The sequence below is a fragment of the Equus asinus genome, chromosome 13 (genome assembly GCF_041296235.1).
Source record: "Equus asinus isolate D_3611 breed Donkey chromosome 13, EquAss-T2T_v2, whole genome shotgun sequence".
Taxonomy (NCBI): Eukaryota; Metazoa; Chordata; class Mammalia; order Perissodactyla; family Equidae; genus Equus; species Equus asinus.
The window spans coordinates 49,730,911-49,745,895 of record NC_091802.1 but is presented as its reverse complement, the minus strand read 5'-3'; the positions used below and the strand labels follow the sequence as shown (position 1 = coordinate 49,745,895).

The following is a 14,985-nucleotide window of genomic DNA, read 5'->3' as shown; positions in this document are numbered from 1 at the left end:
TTCTTCCTACAACCCTGGAAGGCAGGTTACAGGGTACCCATTCCACAGAGGAAGACACTGAGGCCTGGGTGAAAGTACAGGGGTTGTGTGAGGATACATGGCCAGGAGGCATAGAGCTACAGCTCAAATTCAAGTTGTCTGACTCCAAATCCAGAGCTCGTTCCATTACTCTACATGAATCTGTATTTGTTTCCTAGAGCCGCCATAATAAATTACAAACTCAGTGGCTTAAAACAACAGGAATTTATTTTTTCTACAGTTCTGGAGGCCAAAAGTCCAAAATCAAGGTGTTGGCAGCACAGGTTCCTCCCGGGGGCTCTGAGGGACAATCTGTTCCCTGCTGTTCTCCAAGCTTCTGGCGGCTGCTGGCAATCCTTGGCATCCGTGGGCTTGTAGTCGCGTCCCTTCAGTCTGAGCCTCTGTCTTCACCTGGGTCTTTACGGGACCTGCTGCTTGTGATGACAATGAAATAAGTTGGAGCATTGAGGGCACTGTGGGAAAGGTAAGTGAGACAGAAGGAGGATCTAGAGTTTAGGACTTCTGGGCTGAATCCTGGGCAGTAAGCTCAGGCTTTCCACACCCGAGTTTCCTCATCTGTAAAGTGGGGATGGTAATGGTATGCACCCCATGGGGTTCTCACGAGAGTTAAATGTATGTAAAACTTAGCCCCACGCCTGGCATAATTAACAGCCCAGTTAATACTAGTTATGAAAAAATACGATTGATAAGATGGCTCCCATCTCACCGTGAGTGAAACCCAAAGCTCTTGCTGGGGTGGACAAGACCTTCCACGATAAGAGCCCGCTTATTTCCGATCTCGCCTCCGACCCCTTGCCCCTCCGTGCTCTGCATCTCAGCTGCCCTGACCTCGTGGCTGATCGCTGTGTCTCCCCAGGGCCCTTCCTTCGTGGTTCTTTCTGCCTGGCTTGATTCTGGTCTCTCTTCAAAGGTCCTCTGATTTGACACTTTGCCTGATGTCCCTATTTAAAATGCCACCCCTTAAAAAAATAAATAAAATAAAATACCACCCTGGTCCTTCCATCTGTCCCCCTTCCCGGCACTTTTGGCCCTGCGGGCAGCTTTATTTTTTCTTAGCCCTTACCATTAATTGATATATGATATATTTATTTAACTGATTATTTATTTCTGTCTCCCTCTCTCAGAGTGTAAGCTTCTGTTTGGTTCATTGCTGAATCCCCAGTGCCCATGACAGTGACCAGTTGATCATAGTTCTTAATAACTTGTTTGTTACGTGCATGCATGATGAATGACTGAATGGGTGAAAGCTGACTGGCCAGCCCCAGTTGGTAGTGTGGGCCATGTATCCAATCCTGCCTTACCAGCCATCTTTTGAAGAGGGAAATGAGCATGAGTGTCTACCATATACGCCAGGCACTGTACTCAGTGCCTCAATTAATTTTACATCTACTTTTATCGGTGAAGACCAGGCTCAGAGAGGTTAAGTCAGTTGCCTAAGATCACACAGTTCATAACGGGGGCGGGGGGGGGAGATGGAATTCAAATTCGTGTCTGTTTGTCTCAGTGCCTGCCTGTTTGCCACCACCCTAAGCCGGGGTCTCCCTCAGCTTTGGATTCTAGAGGAGGAAATTATGGGTAAAGATGGAATTTGTCCCGATCGGGGGGCTCCATGGGAAACCGTCTAAACTTGGCTCCCAGAGGAGGGTCCTGGCCTCTGGAATTCTTGGCAGGAGGTGTGAGATGTACCTGGAGCCTCCTGTCACTGACCTCGAAGAAGTGTCTTCGGAAAGTCTTTTACTCTAAAATCCCCTGCAGCTTCCAGCCACCCACACCTTGCATCGTGTCAGCAGAACCCTCTCATATTTGACATTCTTTCCCCGAGTCCCTGACCCCAGCAGTCTCCAGCACAGCTCTCTTCTGCATTCCCACCTCTGTGGTGAGTGGGGCCTTGGGGGAGGAAGAGCAGGGCCAGGAGGCACCAGAAGACCAGCCACTCCACCGGGACGGGGAGCAACGGTTCCTCTGCAGCTCTGTCTCAGAAAACCCACGGCTAGGAAAGGCTCCAGAAGCTGCCGTGAGAGGTTGGGGTCCTTCGAGGGACCTCTGGAGTCAGGGGCCACGGGATTGCAGCTCAGCATGTGCTAGTCCAACTTCGGAGGCAATTGGCCCACCGCGCAGGCTGGCAGAGTCATCCTCGGGCTGTAGGTGGGTCTGTGCTTGGGCAATGGAACCTCTGCACCCCGGATCCCCGAGTCCACCCTGCATTGCTCCCTTCTCCACCATGGTGTCTCCGTTAGAACCAAACTGAAAGTGCTTGTCGAGCCAACATACAACTTGCTTCTGTCTCCTGCCCCTTTGTGCCCACCTGGAATGTCCATCCCACCTTCCCTGCCAATCCATCGTCTGGTCAAGACCTCACTCAGATCTCACATCCATCCTGAAACCTTCCCAGGTTAACCCGCCTTAGATTCTGACACCAATTCCAGTGTGTGTGGGTTTTGCCCACCACCAAGTGATCCTCTGTGACACCAGCTGGGTGTCCTACGCTTTAACTCAGTCCCGACACTCTCCACCTGCAGATAGCGTCAGATCGCACAGGTTAAGGGCTCAGTCCCACAAGACTGCCCCTGCCCCTGCTTCAGATGCCAACTGCAAGTCCAGGTTGTCACCTGGGCTTCTGACCTGCTGGCTGTAGATCAGAGTTCCCAAGGCCCCCTCCTTGTTCAATTAATTTGCTAGAGCAGCTCACTGAACTCAGGGAAACATTTTACTGACTATATTACTGGTTTATGGTAAAAGCATACAACTCAGAAACAGCCAGATGGAAGAGACACATAGGGTAAGGGCTGGGGAAAGGGCGTGGAGCTTCCATGACCTCTCCCGGGGTGCCACTCTCTCCAAATCTCCATCTGTTCACCAACCCGGAAGCTCTTTGGACCCGTCCCTTTGGGTTTCGATGGAGGCTTCGTTACATAGGTGTGAACGATTAAATCACTGGCCATTGGCGATTGATTGAAACTCCAGCCCCTCTCCCTTTCCTGCAGGTCCAGGTGGGGACATGTTGGGGTAGGTGGCACTGAAGTTGCAACCCTCTAATCTCATGGTTGGTTCTTCTGACAACTAGCCTCCGTCCTTCAGTGCATCCGGAGGTCATCTCATTAACGTAACAGGAGACATCTTTGCTGCTCTCATCACCTAGGAAATTCCGAGGGTTTGGGGAGTTCTGTGCCAGAAACGAGACAAAGACCAAATATGTACATTTCTTATTATAAATCGCAATGTCATTCAACTCAGATCCCTCCAAATTGTATTCCACACAGGGCCAAGAGTCTCTCTAGAGCACGGATCTGGTGAGAGCCCTCATTCCTCCACTTGGGATGAGCCCGGAGGCTTTTGAAGGCCTTGGGGTCCCACCTCACCTTCTCTCCAGCCTCATCTTTGCCGCTCCTGGCCTCAAGAGCCACTCTGGCCACTTTCTGTAGTCTAGCTTTCTTCTTCTTCCAGGCCTTTGCCCACCTGTTCCCCCTGTGTACTGGGTTGAATAGTGTTCCCCCAAAACTCATGTCCTTCCCACAACCTCAGAAGGTGGCTTATTTGGAAATAGGGTGTTGGGATGTAATTCATGAAGATGAGGTCATACTGGAGTTGGGTGGGCCCTTGATCCCATATGACTGGGGTCTTTATAAGAAACACACAGGGGAACAGGCCATGGGAAGACGGAGTCAGAGGTTGGAGTGGTGCAGATGCAAGCTGAGGAATACCAGAGATTGCCCGCAACCATGGGAAGTTGGAATAAGGCAAGAAGTCTCCTCCCCTAGAGCACGGCCCTGCTGACACCTTGGTTTTGGCCTTCTGGCCTCCAGAGCTGGGAGAGAATCAATTCCTGTCATATTAAGCCGCTCAGTTCGTGGTACTTCGTTACGGCAGACCTGGGGAACTAGTACCCCCTGTCGTGGACACTGCCTTTCCGCTCCCCAATCCCGCGCTCACCCCGTCTGGCGTTGGTCACCCACCTCCTCCTGATCCCTCAGCCTCAGCACACCAGACCTCACTTTCTGACCTCCCCAAACCAGGTGGGATCCTCCCCCAACACATCGCATTTTTTCATATCGTAGCAACTTCCTTGTGGATTCGGGAGTGTAGTCCTCTGAGCCGTTCCCGGCAGATCTAAGCCTGTCTCCCAGAGCGTCTACCAAGAGAGGGTTTCCCTGAACGGTTCTGGGGTGGAGCTTGCCACGAACCCACGTGCCTTCTCAGATCCCCTTGACCGTCCCTTTCTTGCCCACTGTGGGTTGGTCTCCCACGCTTGCTGAGACCCTCCTCCTCCTCCAGACTTAGATGGACACCTTCACTTCCAGGGATGGCATCTGGAGTAGCTGCCAAGGGGCCAGCTGATACAACCGGTGGAATGGGCTCCTCGTGGAGAGAAATTTGACCAACGGGCCAAGGGAGGGAGCCAGGCAGACACATCCTCCCTCTTTCTCTCTTCGGGGGATTTCTCTGGAAAGCATTTCCTCCTTATAGCCATTCTGGGGAAATCCTGTATGGCCAGACACACACCTGCTGAGCAGCATCGTAGTAAGATGGTAGCCAGTGTGATGGGGCATCACTGGGGCATTGCTTCACGGTCTCCTCGCCTCCTCTCCCTCCTTCGTCCTCGCCGCCCTGGGCTTGTACCGCGCCAATAAAGCATCAGCACCTTCATCTTTGCTTCGGGCTCTGCTTCCCAGAGGGCCCAGTCTCAAACAGTGGTCAGGGAAGACGAGGAAGCACGACCTACTTTACCTGCTCCTCGCTTCGAGAGTCCCAGGGCACATAATCACGTCAAAGACTCTGAGCAGGTCTGCAGCATGAAGCCAACCCGGCTGACCTTACACGCTAGCACTCACTGAGTACTTACCCTACGGTAAATATGACTCTAAGCACTTTATATACGTTAACTTGCTAAAATTCCCACTGCAACCTTCTGAGGTAGGTGTTGGTGTTATTCCATTTTACAAACAGGGAAACTGAGGCACAGAGCATTTAAGTAACTTGTCTAAGGTAGCATGGCTAGCAAGTGGAGAAGCCTGGCTTCTAATCCAGGAAGCTTGCTCCGGAGTGTGTACGCATATCATAACGTCATATACACTCTGGCTTTAACTCAGAATTGCTCTTATTTTTCGATGGTGGAGTTTTTAAAAAATTACGTCACCTGTTAACATCACCTGAGCTGGTTCTACTGCAAACAGTCTGCTCTAAGTTTATCTTGATTTCCTGCAGAGAAGTCGGCGCAACCAGCAGCCATCCATCTGTCTTTATCTGCTCAGAGACCTAGCCCAACCCCCTTATGAGCTCACAATTTCGCACTACAATAAATATTTGTAGGAAAGGAAGGAAGGAGTAAAGGAGGGAAAGGTTGGTCTTATAAAAAGACCAGGCTCCTGTCTTAAGAGCAGGAACCCTAGACAGAAATTCAGTAGCACTTTAAATTCTTGGTCATGGCCCCAAGTCGAAGGAGAGAGTCTTTTAGAACATGGATAATCAGCAATTGCTCTTCTTCTTTGTGGCTTCTAAACAGGGGGATGGCCAAGAAGAAAACCAGAAGAGGCTGCTGTGATGATGAGACACGGTTCCCTGGCTTCTGGGAGTGGAGCTGCCAGATACAGTTGCATAGGTTGTGCACTGCACAACTGTAGGGGTTGCTGTTCCCATGATTTTCCACTGCACAGTTGCCCTGAGCGGGAATCACACTATGCAGCAACCACAATGCTGAGGTTTGGGTGGGGTGCAGTGAGGGTAATTGCACGACTATAATCATTACAAACAGAATCTGGCTTATCTGAGTGGCTCAGGGTGTAGTCCATGCCATATCACAAAGCACCAGGAAGTTCTGACACTGGCGCCTGGAAGCCTGCCCTGTCTGAGGCGAGGTCTGAGCTCTAGTGGGAGTGTCTGTAGTGGCATCACCCGGACAACCTGGCTCGAGTACCCACTTCCTCCCAGCATTATGTGGAGCTCTGACTTGCCTCTGTCAACATTCTGGGCTGGGTCATTCTTTGTTTTGGGGGACTGCCTTGTGCACTGTGGGGTGTTTAACAGCATCCCTCGTGGCTACCCTCCAGTTGTAACAACCAAAACTGTCCCCAAACATTATCAAATGTCCCCTGGGGAACAGAATCACCTGGCGTTGAGAAACAGTGCCCTCGGGGCTAGCCCGGTGTTGTCTAGTGTGGACGTCACTAGCCGCGTGTGGCTCTTCAGCACCTGGGCTGGGACCGGTCCAGACTGAGATGTGCTCTGAACCTAAAACACACACCAGATCTCTAAGAGCTAGTACAAAACAAACCAAAAGGAAGTCAAATATCTCCATAATTTTAAAGCACTGATGGCATGTTAAAATGATAATATTCTGGGTATATGGGGCTAATTAGAATATAACAGTGATTTCACCTGTTGCTTTTTACTTTTTTTAGTGGGACCCCTAGAAAACTGAAAATTACATATGAGTCTTGAACTATATTTCTAGCGGCGAGCACTGGGCTAGCTTGTTCCTCCTTGCGTTTGGTCCTCTAGGGAACGTCATGGCATCCGTTTGCTAGGCCTGGCTCTGTCTTACCCCCGCTCCACCGCGGCCCCGTACCTGAGGCATGTTCTGCTGCATCCGAGCCCCCGAAGACCAGGCACAGGCCCGCCCACTTTAAGAATGCCCCAGGCCTGCAACTTCGCCCTGTCAATAGCTCCCGGGAGCAAGGACCCAACAAGCCTGCTCCTCTATCCCAGCTGGTCACACAGGCCGCCGCCCCACAGACATCTGGGTGTTTGTGTCAACCAGTCATGCGGTCCTACTGTTTTGCCATTCTAGAACCATTCCATGGGTTTCTTAACCCTTGTTCCTGACTCTGATCTTCTCCAGCTGTGACCTTCCAAATGTATTGCCCCGATCCTATTGATCTCTCCTTTAAGAGCTTTCAGTGGCTGCCTCATGATGCCCGGAGAAAGCCCGGACTCCTCAGCTGGCTGTTTGAAGCCTATTTCAAACTGGCCACAATCCACTTTCGGGGGGCCTTATTGTCATGGGGTTTCTTTCCTTTTCCAACCAAATGGGTATATTTCCTTGCATGTCCCCTTGACTTGGCACTTCCCCCACCTCGTTTCTGCCTGTCGAAACCTATCCATCCTCTGTTGTTAGTGCCATGCAGCTCCCGCGACCCTGTGGACAGCAGAGCAGAACCTGCCGGGTCTCGTGTGCCATCCTCTCACCCTCCAGCGCTGTGTCAGACAATGCTCTGCTGCTAGTCATAGGGTTTTCATGGCCAAGCTTTTCGGAAGTGGGTGACCAGGTCCTTCTTCCTAGTCTGTCGTACTCTGGATGCTCCGCTGAAACCTGCCCACCACGAGTGACCCTGCTGGTATTTGAAATACTGGTGACATGGCTTTCAGCATCACAGCAACACCCAGCCGCCACGGTATGACACCCGATGGATGGGCGATGTCGTTCCCCGACAGGGAAACCAACCCAGCCTGCTGCAGTGAGAGCACCAAATCCTAACCACTAGACCACCAGTGGTATTCGCCCTTTAAGACCCTTTCGAAGCCCTCCTCCTCCAAGAAGCCTTCAGAGTTTACATTATCCATGGTCGTCTTTCCAGCTGTCAGAGCATGTCCGCACCAAGTCCCTGGGAACAACCATGTGATTGTCTCCAGAAGACGCTGGTGTCCAACTCTTCTTAATCGACCGTGTCTCTCCTCGGCTGTCCATGTCTCCAGGTCTTCTTTACTCACAGAGCTGGCAACCCCTGGACTGGCCTTATGTGAATATCCTCACTAGAATAACGAGAGAGGGTATTTTAAAATTGAGGATCTCCCTCTCACACTGGAGACGGATGGTGATCCTATTTAAGCTTCTTGCTCTTTCCTAACCCCCCGACGCTGTGCCAGGCACATCAGGTCTTTATAAACGTTTGCTGATAGGTTTACTGGAGAAAGTGGACCCCACTCAGAAGAACAAATCAAACAAGGGGTGGTCCAGGCCCCTTGAGATATTTTGGGTACAGCTTGGAAACAACTGTCCCCGTCCCCATGTGTGATCTGCCCCAGCTCATAGTCCTTCTCTGAAGGGGAAAGGGTGAGGGGGCATTGCTGGCAGTGGTGTCCCCGTTCTTTGGCAGAACATCTGAGGGACAATCTCCCTGGCTGTCTTTTGGATGACCGATTTCCTAGGAAGTGACCATCCTCTCTTCTCCAGCCACCTTATAGCTCAATATTTGAACTGGCAAATTATGGCAATTAACCAGAATGGTGGGCCTCATTTCTCTGCATCCAATGGTGCCGAGCCCTGGAGATGGGGTTGTAAAGCCTGGTTCAAAGGGAGACAGCCTGCCAAGGAGAATGGTCCTTCCTGGATGACACAGGCCACATCCAATCACCCCGCATCAGGTGTTACTGTCCTTCTATTTGCATTACAGAAAAGCCACTCTTGGTTTATTTGGCCATAAATGGCCCTGTCCCCCTCCCCCACCTCCGCCCCCCACCGATGACCTGGCCAAGCTGTGAGCATCCTCACCAAGGGGTTGATACTCTGCAGTAAAAGTTGCCGCTTCTCTTTGGCTTTGTCCTCAGGGCAAGATGAGAGAAAGAGACCAGGGGCCTCCCAGTCCTTCTCAGGGACCAGTCCAGCCTGGCCGAGCCAGGGAAGAGCAGACAGGAACCCCTGCCAAATAGCTGTGTCCACCTGGCCCTCGGAGGGATGAGCCTGGTTCTGGGGTTTTCCGGGGTCCTGTGCTGTGAGCAGCCAGTAGGTGTCTCTGTTGCACACTGTTCACCTGCCCCTTGGTTCTTGGAGGAGGATGTGCTCCAGAAACCAGTTACAGAATAAGGCGTCCCTCCCTCTCCGCCCACGTGACTTCACTCCCTGGCCCAGGGGTGCTCTGGGGGTTCCTCGGGCCCTGAAACAGGAGGGGGCATTTTGGGGACTAGGAGAAGGCTGGGAAGGCAAGACCAAGAGTGAAGGGATGGAGGAACCGGAGAGAGTACAGGTCTGTGCAGAGTGGAAGAGGAGCTGGGGAGGTGGGGGCACGTACAACGTGGGTGGGAAATGGGGAGGGGGGAGGCTGTATTACAAAGGAGTTAAATCCACAGCCCCTGGAGGAGGGGCTGGGTCTGGGTTTACATCCTAGTGCTGACTCTTACAAACTGTGTGACTTTAGGCAAACGACTCAAACTCTCTGTTTCCATGAATTCCTCTGTAAATTGAAGAGGTGATACCCCATAGGGTCATTGAGACGAAAGCCTACATGAACAGTGCCTACCACATAGTAAACACTCAATTAATCTAGCTATTTCTATTCAGTAGACTAGGCAGGCAGGAGAGGCTGGTACAAACTCGCATGGCCCCTCCGCCACTTACCCGCCCCCCAGTCTCACCAAAGACAGGGAAAGGAAGCCAATAAAATCAGGCGGTGGACAGGAATGCCCCTTCCCTTCGGTTGCACGGAGATCTGCTCCCACTGGGGATTGGATGAAGTCTCGGTGGTGAAGGCAGGCTCACCTGGAGAAGGCAGGACGCAGCTGAGGACTTGGAAGCCAGCTCTGTTCAAACCAGCAGGAGGCGCGGCTGAGGGGTCTCCGAGGGACTGCGCATGTCAGGGTGGAACACTTACTGTAGTGGCATCACAGAGGACCAGGAGAGCCCCGAGGATGGGAAGTGGCAAATGAGTGCTCCCTTCTGAATTAGGAAGAGAGAGCAAATGAGCCCTGTGAACCGATGACCAGCAGCTGAACCCTTCCTGGGAAGACGCTCGAGCTGATCCCCAACCATAGGGGGAGCACAGGCTGTGCAGCTTAGTGGCTAAGGGCTGCGGTCCCAGGGTTCAAATCCTAGCTCTCTCACTGGTTATGTGGCCATAGGGCAAGTGAATTAAGCCCCTTTAGTTACTGCCCGCCGTGAGGATGTTGTAAGGACCCCATCAGTTAACCTGTGTGAAGTGCTAAATAAGTGATGACTATTACTGTGAGACAAGAGGAAATAACGGGATGATGTTGTAAAGAATGCATTATCCAAGACCAATGTAACTTAAATTCATCTTCACTTTAAGGGGAAAATATGTCAGGTTAGGGTTATAAGGGGAAACCAATAATTTTGGTAAACCAAGGCCCAGACAGAAATAACCTACCCAAGGTCCGAAGTTCACCGAGGGCAAAGGAAGGATCTGGTCTCCTGACTTTAAGTCAAGTGCTTTGAAAAATTATTTTCCTTCACCCTGATGTCAAGATTTAATCTGTAACAGCATTTCTACAAATGTATCTCAAAGGAATAGTAATAGGTGCTTCTAGAAACAGGGTCTTATGGATAATTAAATTTGAGGAATGCTGAGTTGGAAAAATTAGGTAGGTTCTGTTTTTTTTTTTTTACTGCAGGACTTCTCAGAGCCTTTAATATGTCTGCACACATTGGGAACCTCCTAGAAGCATTTCTCAAAGGAATTAACAATGCTATCCTTGTTTTCTTGGACCACCTCAGGGAGCTAGTATTCATGGAACATGGTTTGGGTTACACATGTGTGTGTGTGTACATATTATAAATAATAGCTTTTGATTTGGGAACATCTGTGGGGTAGTGGAGTATAATAACTAGCTCTCTGGGCGTACTATATGATCAGGTCCACAAATAGGCACATCGTAGTGGAACACATTTCACTTAATCCATGTTGATTAATGTATACATACTTAACAAGAAGGGTCCACACCAAAAGACGGCACTTACATCTGCATGGTGGGGTTACAAGTTATTTTTACTTCCCTTTTGTGCTTATTTGCACTTTGCAAATGTTCTGCAACGAACACATTTTTCTACAGCCAAGAAGAAAAGCCATTCTTTATTGCTCAATCAGTGCCGTGGCATCTCCTTGAAAGAACGCCGAGCCTCTGGGGATTAACGGCAGGCCTATCTTTACTAATGACTTAAACAAAAGGATGGAGCTTGTGCTCCTCACATCCTCATGTGATGCTAAGTTTGGTGGGGTGGCTCACACTCAGAAAGCCAAGAATAAAATTCGAAACAACCGTGACAAATTGAAAACACGACCCTACAAAAACTGGATGAAATTCGATAGCACAATTATAAGGTGATATATTTAGGGCTAAAAGCAGCCACTGTATGTTTAGGATGAAGACAGGACCAGCTTCCAATGGGTCAGCAACTACCAGGTGAGCCCCTGCTGGTACTTGACTCTGAGCTAAGGTTTGGGGCCAGACACAGGTAGAAAAAGACCTAGCGGTGGTCACTGTCCACAGGCTGAGGACAGATGAGCAAGATCGTCTCCATGAACATATTTTCTGAAGATAAAATCCTAACAGAGTGGTCTGGCATGACTTAGAACTGCTGGTTCCCAAAGGGAAGAGTCTTTGAAATCAGGACAACTCTCCCGCTCTAGGACTGCCATCGTGTGACCTCACCACATCAGGATGTCATCTGTCCCCCACCAGGCTAGGGGAACATTTTAATGTCACGTCCATGTGCAAGAGGCACTCTTGGGCCTGCGGAGTGGAAGGAGAAAAGTTAGAACTTCTGGGACATTTTACTGGTTTCTGGGGAAAATCAAATTGAATATTTGAAATCTGAACCATCTCCAAAAAGCTGGTCTTGGAAAATCCAGGGCATCTGGTCGTAGTCAACAGAGCACCCTGCCTTCTTCAAAGCTGACTGGATTCCACACACATAAAAGGCCTGTGACATGCCCCGGCCCCCGAGTCCTCCCCCCCCCCCGGGGTCCCGCATTAGTCAGCTCCTCATTAGACTGCTGAGTCGAGTCTGTGTCACCCTCCTGAAAGGGTTTGGAGAGGCTGGAGGGTGTCCAGGCAGGAGCCACAGAAATGATCAAAGCAGTGGAAACTAGGCCCTGTGAAGCAAGGTTAAAGGAATTGGAACTATTTCGCCTGGAAAAAGCCAGGGAGAGTCTGAATAACCCAACTCCAGAAATGAACCACACAAACCCCACGCTAGCCTGACTTTCTCTCATCCAAAGGGACCACTGGAAGTCCCATCGATAGTTCACAGTGATTGTGCACTTATTACAACCCAGGCTTTCCGTTAAGAGCTCTGCATGGTCATCTCATTTGATCATCACGATGGTCCTAGGACAGTCCCCGCCCTTTGGATGAGGCCCAGCAGAGAAGTTGGGTAACACTGCACTCGTTGAGTGGTCGACATAGGATCTGAGCTCAGACGGTCAGTTGAATGCCATTTCAGACCATTTTCCAACAGCAAATGTTGTTTACAGGTGCCCTCCACAGCAGCACCCTCGCTGGACGGCACGAAACTTATAGATGATTGCTAACAAGGAAAACTTGTTAAATGACTGAAGGCACTGAGCTGTCCCCAGATTTGGTTTCAACAATACACTTTATACACTGTCACACAACCACTTCCCCCTCGGCTATATCAGATGTTCCAGGCTCAATTGTGTCCCCTGGGCAGAATTCACATGTTGTAGTCCTAACCTCGGTACCTCATATTGAGACAGTATTTGGAGACAGGAGCTTTAAAGGGGTAATTAGGGTAAAATGAGGTCATTAGGGTGGGCCCCAACCCAACATGACTGGTGAACTTATGAGAAGAGGAGATGAGGACACACAGACACTTAGAGGGGAAGGCCAGGCGAGGACACCGGGAGAAAATGACCATCCACAAGCCAAGGAGAGAAGCCTCGGCAGAGACCAGCCCGGGCAACACCTCCATCTTGGACCTGCAGCCTCCAGAACTTTGAGCAAATAAATTTCTGCTGTTTCAACCAGCCAGCCTGTGGTGCTCGCTCATGGCAGCCCCAAGCAAACAGACACACAGGGAAATCCTCAAACAACCTCCTTTTCAGAAGAGGAAACTAAGTCCTGGAGGGTTCTAGTGCCTCTCCCACTGTCACATGGGGAGTTCGTGGCAGAAATAGATTCAAGCCCCTTTCCTGCAACGCGGAGTCCTGTATCCCTTTCAATACCCCCCAGGAACGTGGTGGAGAGAAAGAAAACACACAAATATCAGATAACACTCACCTGGGAGGTCAGACCTCGACTGACACGGCAGGATTCTGATTCTGGATCTCAGCAAGCACGGGCTTTCCCATCCCCTAATATGGATTCGCAAAGAGTTTTAATAGCGAAGTTAAACGTGGGGCGGGACGACCCTGTTGACTACAAAACAAACGGGCAGAAAGGCCTGGCAAGATGCTCTTAAAACACATGTCTGAAAAAGCTTAGCCGGCTCCTCAAGGGGATAATAAAATGGATCAGAGGGTGGAAACACAAATCCAGCCCATCTTGAACTCTAGTGAGGTTCTTGCAGATCAAAGAAGAACACGCTGGCTATCATCCTGCCAGAGAAAATGTGGAATTAGGCCTCATAATTAGACCTCCGCTTAAGAGCAGAGAAGTGATTACACTGAATAAGTAGAAATAGAGGATTAAGTTCCATGAGCCCCAGCTCGGGCTCCCGGGGCCAAGGTGGGATATGGGGCTCGCAGGAGAGAGCAGCCCACGGTGCTGAGGGCTTTGAGCGGGTACCCAAAGACGACCAGGATCTGGCTTCCCTGGGGGGAAGCTGGTTTTTGGATGGAGAAGTAGCACCAGGAGGGGGCTGAGGGGGTTGCTAACAGCTCCTGGAATAGAACAGCTGAGGCCTCTGATTTCTGTCCACCGAGGGCTCAGTCTACACGTGACATAATGATGGCTAACACCTGTGGCATGTGCTGTGGGTACCAAGAGCTTTATATCTGTTTTACTTGGAGGCATCACCAACATTCTAAGATATGCTTATTTTACATGGGAAGAAATGGAAGCACAGAGAGGTCAAGTAACTAACCAGAGGTCACATAGTTCATAAACAGCAAACCCAAGTCTTGAACTCTGGTCCGCCTTATGCCAAGGTCCCTGCCTTTCCAGTATGCTGTGTTTTCTCCCAGATCCCTGCCTTCTCTTTGCTTTTCAATCTTCCCAGCGTTCAGCTTGGTACTCTGGACTGTGTATGGGGGCCCGATTCTCCTGGGTCAAATAATAGCCGTGGTGAAACACGAACCAAAAAATCCATCTCCCCATTGGACCAAAGTATTATTCAGTGTTTCTCAAAGTATCTGTTGTGACACACTGCTCCTCAAAGAAGGGTTTCTGGGGTCAGATACGAGTGGCGACCATGCATATTACAACCCCCTCTTTGAGAACCACAAAGCACATTGGCATGTAAAAGGCACAGAGGATGCCCACTGTCCCCACTGTCCCCACTGTCCTCTGTGCCCAGCCCAGCGCCTGACTCCAGGAGGAGCTCAGCAAATATTTATTTGTTTTGTTTTTGTTTTTGTTTTTTTTGAGGAAGATTAGCCCTGAGCTAACATCTGGTGCCAATCCTCCTCTTTTTTTTGCTGAGGAAGACTAGTCCTGAGCTAACATCCGTGCCCATCTTCCTCTACTTTATATGTGGGACGCCTACCACAGCATGGCTTGCCAAGCAGTGCCATGCCCACACCCGGGATCCGTACTGGCAAACCCTGAGCCGCCGAAGTGGAATGTGTGAACTTAACCACTGCGCCCCCGGGCCAGCCCCAGTAAATATTTATTGATCAAAAGGGTGAATGAATAAATGATGATTGTGCTGAAACCTACACTGTTGGTTTAACATAGTAGATCAATCTGCTCGGGCTGCCACGACAAACGTCATAAACTGGGTGGCTTGAATCACAGACATTAATTTTATCACAGTTCTGGAAGCTGGAAGTCCAAGGTCAAAAGCTGGTGTCCAGTGAGGGTCCACCCTGGCGTTGCAGACAGTCACCTTGTCTCTGCGTCCTCACACAGCCCTTCTCCAGTGCTATGTGGTGAGAGAGAGAGGGAGAGATCCTCTCCGGTGTCTCTTCTTAAAAGGTCACTAATCCTATCAGATCGGGGCCCCACCCTTATGACCTCATCTAACCTTCGTTACTTCGTTAGATGCTGTATCTCCAAATACAGCCACACTGGGGATCAGGGCTTCACATATGAATTTCG

General features: G+C 50.3%; 1 long non-coding RNA gene across 3 annotated transcripts; it reads right to left on the bottom strand.

Moving 5' to 3' along the window:
* Nucleotides 1–230: 230 nt before the first annotated feature.
* On the bottom strand, nucleotides 231–13,220 carry LOC106835349 (uncharacterized). 3 transcript variants are annotated; one of them, XR_011493901.1, is made up of 5 exons: nucleotides 13,006–13,220; nucleotides 9,509–9,685; nucleotides 7,222–7,785; nucleotides 6,143–6,264; nucleotides 502–3,202 (listed from the first exon to the last, which is right to left on the bottom strand). It is a non-coding gene; the product is annotated as an uncharacterized lncRNA (long non-coding RNA). The 3 variants fall into 3 exon arrangements; XR_001399089.3 differs by lacking the exons at nucleotides 502–3,202; nucleotides 6,143–6,264; nucleotides 7,222–7,785 and adding an exon at nucleotides 231–449 and having other exon boundaries at nucleotides 13,006–13,198; XR_001399090.3 differs by lacking the exons at nucleotides 502–3,202; nucleotides 6,143–6,264 and having other exon boundaries at nucleotides 6,274–7,785; nucleotides 13,006–13,203.
* Between the last annotated feature and the right edge of the window lie 1,765 nt (nucleotides 13,221–14,985).